This window comes from Camelus dromedarius, chromosome 31 (genome assembly GCF_036321535.1).
Source record: "Camelus dromedarius isolate mCamDro1 chromosome 31, mCamDro1.pat, whole genome shotgun sequence".
Taxonomy (NCBI): Eukaryota; Metazoa; Chordata; class Mammalia; order Artiodactyla; family Camelidae; genus Camelus; species Camelus dromedarius.
Window position 1 is genome coordinate 1,108,151 of NC_087466.1, and position 9,107 is coordinate 1,117,257.

The following is a 9,107-nucleotide window of genomic DNA, read 5'->3' on the forward strand; positions in this document are numbered from 1 at the left end:
CACGGTGCTGCAGCAGCTCACTGACATCACACACAATACACAAGGTCTTTAAAATCACGGTACAAAATACTGTTAACTGAAATTAGTTCATTAATTCTGCTAGCAAGATCCTGAATGTGTGTTTCACAATATTGAAGCTCCTGGTGGAGGTTTCACACAGATTGAAAACATGATGTCCAGCCTCAAATGGCTCTTAAAATATCTCTGTGCTCTAATTCTTTCTCAACCTGCTTCTGGCTCAAGACACCCGAGCTAAGGCCATTACACTGTCCATGGTCAGCTGGACAGTCCACTCCTTTCTGATTTAATAAAATCACCCTTCACTCAAAACACACCTGAACTCTTTCAGGGACCGAAGAAATCAGAAATCTGTTTCCCACCCATTTGACTAGTAGGCTTCTTGCACAGCAAGAAAGCAGGAAGACCCATTATACACACCTCACCTAAACAAGACAAGCTAAATTTCTCGTGTTCTTCTGTAAATGGCCCAATTATAATGGGAAATGTCTTCTGATAATATTGCTGCTAATCCCAACTCGCATAAATAAAAGGACAGACAGGCTTACTGTGTCTTACAAATGCCAATACCACCATCCCTTCCATACAGCTGAAGGTGATGGATGTTGTGTGAGCTGGAAGTCCCTCTTCCTGACAGGACTGCGTTTCCGTGCCCAAGTGTGTTTGGAGGACTTAAAAATCCAAACGTCCCCCCCGAAATAAAACAAAAACAAAACAAAAATGGGGAGGAAAAAAAAGAAAAACAAAAAGGAGGAAAAAAAACACCCTCTTGGGGCCCTTTATGCAAATTATGTGCAGTGCCTTTTATTTTAAAATTAGTTGGCAACTGATCAAGACCAACATCAGAACAGTAACTTTTGTGGAACAGAAAGACAAAAAACCCCACTATGACTGGGATGTAGCAGGTTAAAATGAAGGAGGCAAAAAGAGGACACCTCTGAGCTATCCATGAAGATGGGTTTGGACATGGCTCTTTTAAAAACTTCATTGTCCCTTTGCAATCTTTTCAAGTTAAAAAAAAAAAAAGTCAGCTTTTCCCTCTTGTAGCGGATGAGTGTGTTAATCTCCTTCTGATTCAAGCAGCTTTGCACTTTGTTTTTTGGAAAAAAAACACCATTTCTATAAAAACACACAAGAAACAAACTCGTTTCAATTTAGTCACGAGCTAGCTACAGGACTCTGTTGCACACAAACTCCTGTCATGGGGGACTCTTCTCTGTCAGCCCCTTACCTCATTGTCCGATGTCCTTCAGTCAGGTAATGTGCAGGACCTGTATTAGCAGAAAACTGGTACGTTGGATGTCCAGCTATGCCAGTCTCTTGGCGGGGATTGGAGTAGATGGTTAAATTAACGTCCATAGCTCCATTCTGTCTGAAGTCCAAGGTATTAGCAGCCACTGGGCGGTTCTGCTAGGCCTGACTGCCTTGATTGCCAGTAGAGGAGGAAGATGTGGAGGAAGAAGTAGTTGAGGAGGACAGGGATGTCATGGAGTGGTGACAATGGCCAACCTCCATAGAATCCTGGGTAGAGGAGCTATTTGTTGGAGAACTGTAGACCCTTGGCCTGGGCCGGTTACCCAAGGCTCATTGTCCATGGTGGTGCTGGGAACTGTTTCCATGGTGATGATGCAATGCATTCTGTTGAGGGGCTACATGGAAGGTTGTTCCTTGAATGGGATGAGTTTCAACAGTGACTTGTGTGGGAGCTTCAGTGCCTGACCAACCAAGGGGAACAGGAAATTGCTGGCGCACCTGGAAGAACAGATTTTAAAAGGATTTATTCAGAGTACCGCTGCCAAGTTTCAATCTTCAATGAAAAGCTACAACACTAGCATTTACATTAATTAGAGGGTTTTGAAACTTTAATGTGTTAGATAGTTCTGTAACACAAACTTCCAAATACGTTCAAGGGTAAAAAACATTTTACTATGAAATCTTCAGCAAGTTATACCCATAAACAGGCTCATATATTTTACTGGCCACCTTCTTTCCTTGGGAGCATTGCTTATGCCAGGGGTCAGCAAACTTTTTCTGGAAAGGGCCAGAGCGTAAATATTTCTTATGGGTCACAAAGGAATTCTTTACTGTCCCCCTAAAGCCCCTCCCCTCTCCATCTTTCCTTTTTTGATAAAAGCCCTACTACTCATCCAGCGGCGTGACCATCCCTCCATTCAGACAGCCAGCGAGCACTACTGAAGCCACCTCCAAGCCAGAGCCCAGCCTGGCCTCTCTTCTCCATTTCCAAAACCTGACCCTAGATGAGGCCACTACCATCTCTTGCCCAGACTAACAAAACAGCCTCCTAACTCCCGTCTTCCATCCTTGCCTTTTTCCAAACCACTCGCCAAAGAATAGGAAGAATAATTCTTTTTTAAAAGCACAAATCCAAGTTAGGCAAGAAAAGGAAATAAAAGGCATCCCAATTGGAAATGAAGAAGTAAAACGGTCACTATTTGCAGATGACATGATATTATAAAGACTCCATCAAAAACCTGTTAGAACTAATAAATGAATTCAGTAAGGTTGCAGGGTACGAAATCAGTAACAGAAATCTGCTGCATTTCTGTACACTAATAAGGAAATATCAAACAGAGAAAGAACACAATCCCATTTACAATGGCATCAAAAAGAATAAAATGCCTAGAAATAGATTTAACCAAGGAAGTGAAAGACCTGTATATTGAAAACAAGACACTAATAAAAGAAATAGAAAACAAAATAAATGGAAAGATAGTCCATGCTCACAGATGGCAAGAATCAATGTTGTTAAAATGTCTAAACCACCCAAAGCAATCTAGAGAGTCAATGCAATCCCTATGGCAAAATTCCAGTGGTCTTTTTTAAAAAAAACAGAGAACAAATAATTCTAAAATTTGTAATCCACAAAAAAACCACTGAATAGACAGAGCAACCTTGAGAAAGAACAACAAAGGTGGAAGCATCATGCTCTGTGATTTCAAACTATAATACAGAGTTATAGTCACTAAAACAGTATAGTATAGCATAAAAACAGACACATAGATCAATGGAACAGAAAAGAGAACCCAGAAACAAACCCACACATATATGGTCAATTAACTTATGATAATGGAACCAAGAACATACAATGAAGAAAGGACAGTCTCTTCAACAAGCTGTGTTGGGAAAACTAGATAGCTATACAAAGGAATGAAACTCAACCACTATCTGGTATCAAACCCCAAAATTAACTCAAAATGGGTTAAAGACTTGAACCTAAGACCTGAAATCATAAAACTCTTAGAAGAAAACATAGGTGGTAAGCTCTTTGACACAGGTCTTAGTGATGATTTTTTGAATCTGACACCAAAGCGAAAGCAACAAAAGCAAAAATAAGCATATGAGACTATATCATACTAAAACACTACTGCACAAAAGGAACCAACAAAATGAAAAAGCGACCTACTGAATCAGAGAAAATATTTGTAAATCATGTCTCTGATAAGGGGCCAGTATCCAAAATATATAAAGAGCTCATAAAACTCAACTGCAAAAACCCAAACAATCCAATTAAAAAATGAGCAGATCTGAATAGACATATTTCAAAGAAGACATACAGATGGCCAACAGGTACAAAAGAAGATGTTCAACACCATCAATTATCAGGCAAATGCAAATCGAAACCATGACAAGTTATCCTCTCACACCTGTTAGAACGGCTATTATCAAAAAGACAACAAATAACAAGTGTTGGCAAGGATGTGGAGAAAAGGGAATCCCACTGTTGGTGGGAATATTAACTGGTGCAGCCACTGTGGAAAATAGTATGGGGGTTCATCAAAAAATTAAAAACAAAACAACAATATCCAGCAACCCTACTTTTAGATATTTATTTGAAGAAAACAAAAATACTATCTTCAAAAGATACATGTACCCCCATGTTAACTACAGCATTATTTACAATAGCAAAAACATGGAAAGAACCTAAGTGTCCACCAACGAATGAATGGATAAACAGAACAATCCAAAACCCATGTGCAATCTGCACAATCTATACAATGCTTATCTCTCCAACCTTTTCCTCCAGCCACCTGGGCTCTGACTATACAGGGTCTTCCTTCTATTCCTCCACCTGGTCAGAATCTTTCAAATGCCTCAGGGTATTTGTACTTACTGTTCCCTTCTGCCTAGAATGCTCTGATTTCTAATTTCTGCTTGCATGCTTCTTCCACACCCTTTCAGTTTCAGAGTCTCCCCTCACCACCACGGCTAATGCTGCCCCAACTTCTGCAGCACAGGCTACTAGTTGTCCTCAAAAAACATATTCTTCTTCCTGAGCACATGACTGCACCCCATATACTAGCCTTCCCTGTACAAGACATGGCCGTGTGACTGTTTTAGTCAAAGGAATGTGAATGAAAGTCCCTATGTCATGGCCAGATATGGCCCCTAAATTACCTCCCAAGTCCTTCGCCTGCTGGAGGCAGCAGACAACTAGGCCCTCAGGGACCGGCAGTCCCAGGATGGTAGGGGAGAGCCACACCCCTAACCTGAATACCCATTCAGGACTATTACATAAAAAAGAGTACTTTTATTCCTTTAGCTACCATATTTTGGGGGTCTACTGATCTGTTATCAGTTGGGCCTACTTGCATTAATATAGTCCAGCCAACAAACAGCTATTCTCAATTACATTAGGTTTTGTTTATTTACTGTGTCACTGTAAGTGCTAGGAAGGCAAAGACTGTGTCTTTAGCACCAGTAGATAGCACGGATCATTAAGTATTTACTCAATGAAGGTGGTCTCAGAATCAAAATTGCAGAAATACTATTGAAAATAATCCAGTAGAAAAACAGAAAGTTCTCAGAAAACACTAATGGTTTTTAAATTATGAAGCTACTCACAGGGAAATATATACATGGTCTTGTGGTGGCTCACAGCGAAAGAGAACGTGACAATGAATGTATATATGTTCATGTATAACTGAAAAATTGTACTCTACACTGGAATTTGATACAACATTGTAAAATGACTATAACTCAATTAAAAAAAGTTTAAAAAATTAACAAAGCTACTCAAAATTCATGCATAAGAAGAAATGAACAAAATATAACTATACTCTGTCCAGCACCATTTTTCATTTCAGACTTCTCCAAAGGTGATCACACTGACTGTGTCTCCGAACTCTGTTACTGGGAAGCTAAACTGATAACACTACATGGAGGGCAACTTGGCAACAGCTAACAAAATGACAAACCACATTATTCTTTGACCCAGCAATTTCACATCCAGGAATTTTTATCACAGACAAACTGCATGTGTGGATGATTTACATACAGGGTTATTTATTATGGCATTATTTGTGGTAGTAAGAAAAGACTGAAATAAGCTAGTATGAGCTACTGATATGACTTACAGAATATCTAAACAATGGAATACTACGACTTAAAAAAAATGAAAAAGCTCTCTATGTAATGATACAGAAAGATAAATATATACATACATATAAATTTTTTAAATACACGTGTAACATGTTAAAATAAAAAACCAGATGTGAAACAGTATGCATGGTACGCTACCATCTGTGTACAAAGGTTAGGTGAAGAATATGTATTTGTATTTGCTTGCATGTGTATAAAATATCTCTAAAAGTATACATAAAACTAGTAACATTAATTTAGAAATTAGGTGGCTAGAGGACACAGAAGGGAAGACGGCTCACTGAATCCTCTTTTGTTTAATTTAAACCATGTGAATGTATCAACTATTCAAAAATTAAATAAGAAAAGAGCTGAGGCAAATAAGGCACAACACTGACATCTGTTACACACAGGTGGGGGCCCAGGTGGCTTGGACTACTCCCTGGATCGTTTTGTGTGTTTGCAGCATCAACTGTATTTAGAGGGAGAAAGGGAAGAAGGAAGGAAGGTTGTTCTAGAGAATCAGGGAAAGCCTTTGGCAGTGATATTTAAGACCTGCAGGATACACAGTAGTTACCAAGGCAAGGACAGAGGAAAGGAGCACTCCAGGCTAAGCGCAGACAATGGGAGAAACGTGAGAGAGAACACACATTTTATATTCCAAAAAGTGAAGAGCATCCAGTAAGACCAGAGAGGAGGACGAGCAGCCTGCGTAGGGGCCGGACCGCCGGAACCACGGTAACCCTCCTAAGGAGTCTGAATTCTTTTTCAGTACAACAGAAGGCCAAGAACTGGATCAGACTGCTTGACTGAACACTGACTCGGCTTCAGAGAAGAGAACGGGATAGACTGGTGAATGAAACTGGACGGAGGACCAGTGAGAATAGTCTTTCTAATCAGATAAACTAGAGATGGTTGTCGCAAGGGGGTGAAGTGAGGTGGGGAGAATAAAAACACACACAGGCTATTCAGAACGCACGCTCTCCACCCTCTGATTCGCTGTAGGCATGAGGGAGAGAGGAGTCTGGATCAACTCCCCAGGCGCCAGGTGTACGACCTGAGCAAAAGGGTGAGTTCAGGGCCATTTGCACCAAGAACAGGTAAGGGCAGGAGGGCAGCGGTGGACGTGGAAATGACGGCAGCTGTTCATGGGCAGCATCTGGAGTGTCGTGTTGTGGAGCCTTTCAAAATGATACTGACAGTAGATGATTAGAAATAAAGGCATGAGGTTCAGGAGTGACATGTAGGGCAGAAATAAAGATGTTAAGTGATGTGCCTCAGGACAGTTGCTACGGTCATTGGTTAGAGCTGTGAGGTGACCAGGAAGTGTGTCATGTGAGGGAGAGGGGCACAGGGTGGGAGGAGGAGAATCCAGAAAGGAGACAGCGGGGGTGGGATGGGGTGGGACAAGGGACAAGTAAGATGGAGGAGAGAGCTTCAAAGAGCAGGGGCAAGCCAGTGTTGTCAATGTGAGTGAGGAACAGAACGAAGTGACCGTGTGCCCTCTGAGCACCTCGTGACAACCACTGGTGACACTGCAGGAGCAGCTCTTGGAGCCGGGAGGCAGCCCAGCTGGGGCGAGCTGAGGAGCTGGTAAGGGGGACAAGACAGAGCCCACAGGAAGCAGAAATGTGGGGCGAGAAAGACATGGGCCAGGGCAAGGTTTTGCTTCCGACGGGAGACCTGGGGATGAGTAGGGGCTGCAGACAAGGAGAGACATGGACAGGACAAACGGAGTCTGGTGACACACAGTGAGGAGTCCCTTTTGTAAGGCTGTTCCTTACACAGTGATGAGTGAGAGAGAACAGAGGAGGCAAGACCAAAGGTTTCTGAGAGGAGAAGAAGGGTTTGAAACCATTATTAAAGAGAATGGGAGAGAGATGATGGCTGGAGAACCAGGAAAGCTTGCCCAGGAAGGCCGGTGACTGTGAGCAGACAGCTGCACATGCAGATTTCTGCACCAGGGACAAGGGCTGGTGTTCATCAACTTCAGTTTTATTTCACTCATCAAATAATATACTGGCCTCTTGTTATAAAACACCGCTATGCAGTACTCAGCATGAATTAACTTATTATTTTACAAACGGTATTTAATGAATATTTTTACTACCACCATCTGCTTCACCCCTTAAAAAATTTACTTAATTAGATCCTCTTTAACAGGTTTGAAAAACAAAAAACCTCCAAACAAAAAATGAAACAAAACAACATGGAGGTGAAAATCAAACTACAATTCAGAATCAGATTCTGATTCAGTATGTAGGCCTGTCCATAATCAAAGGTCACAGGAGGCAGAGAGTGCAGTAATTAAGATGAGCCTCAGAAAGTTACTTAACCCACTGAAGTCTCAGTTCCCAATGTAACATGAAAATCCACACTGTGTGAGGCTCAAAATGCTGCCGCAGTAAATGAATAAACACGGAAAAAACACTTGGAGCAATGGCTGGTATGCGCTCAATAAATGTGAGCTATTTCTAAACAAGGATGTGATTATTCAGTCAGAAATAAATCAGAATGCCTTATAAACGAGGAAGGTACGGCCCTGCAGAGTAAATGACACAATCATTCAGAAGACACCTCGCACCCAGTACTGCCCCCCCAGGCACGGCAGGGCACGGGATGAAGGGCGGTGCCAGGGCCCACCTGCGGGCTGTGTGTCTCACAGTCCATGGCCTGGACAGTGGCGGAGAAGTGCCCGCTGCTGTGCAGGTGCTGGTGCGTTCGGTCCGACCTGGCTCTCCCACTGCTGCTCGTCCCCGACAATCCACCTGAAGTATCACAGCACAACACACCTTGTGAGTTGAAAGCTAATTCTGTCCAAGTACATATCCTGCAACTGTACCATTAAAACTGGAACTGTGTCACCAAAAAAATTTCTATTAATGCGAAAGTATACCAGAAAGGCATCCAATTCTCTGCGGTCTTTCACATCAACCACTGAACTAAAATGTAAACAAGTTTGGTTACATCGGGAAAACTCAAGCATGTAGACCAAGTATTTCTATTTTAAAAACAATTTAAAATTTTGGTTTTGTTCCCAAGCAGCATTTACTGACACATATAACTAAGTGTTGGAGCTTCAGGGGAGGTGACTTTTTTTTTTTTTTTTTACTACCCACAAAGAACAGATTTAAGGAAAATAGTTCTTCCCTACCCATTAACAAACCTTAAAAACACTTTAAAGTAACCCCCACTTTGAAAAGAAAAGGGTAAACATGTCAAAGCCTAATTAATCTCAAAAGAACCGACCTGAGCTTGAAGACATACCAGAGGTGGTGCCCGAAGACTGTGACTGCTCCATGGCGGGGCTCGTGGACATGCTATTATTCGTGTTTGTACTTTCGTCAGCTGTCTTCTTGAAAAAACTGTGCTGCAGGGCATAGTAAGGTTGAATTTGAGTTTGGGGGTCATAATCAAACATCCTTAAAATGAGGTCTTTGAACTTCAAGTAGTCAGCTACTGTATGGCCCGATTCCCCAGCACGACGCCATCAGGTCATCCTGTTTCTACTCCAAGAATATTATGAAGTTTACGGGTTCCTGGTGGTTTATACTCCTAAAAAGAAAGATGAAAAGACTTCCTTTAAATTTCATGGAATATGTAAAAGCCTACATAACATCAAATATGTTTACATGTATGATATGTTGAGGCCTTTATTAAAAAGAATGCTTTATAGTTAGAGCCTCTGTATTTTCACACATTACTATTCT

General features: G+C 41.6%; 2 pseudogenes; both read right to left on the reverse strand.

The window, feature by feature from the left end:
* The window catches only part of LOC135319719 (insulin-like growth factor 1 receptor), a 54,425-nt pseudogene extending 53,045 nt beyond the window's left edge, over positions 1-1,380 (reverse strand).
* On the reverse strand, positions 164-8,897 carry LOC135319718 (dual specificity tyrosine-phosphorylation-regulated kinase 1A-like; annotated as a pseudogene).
* Positions 8,898-9,107: the final 210 nt, after the last annotated feature.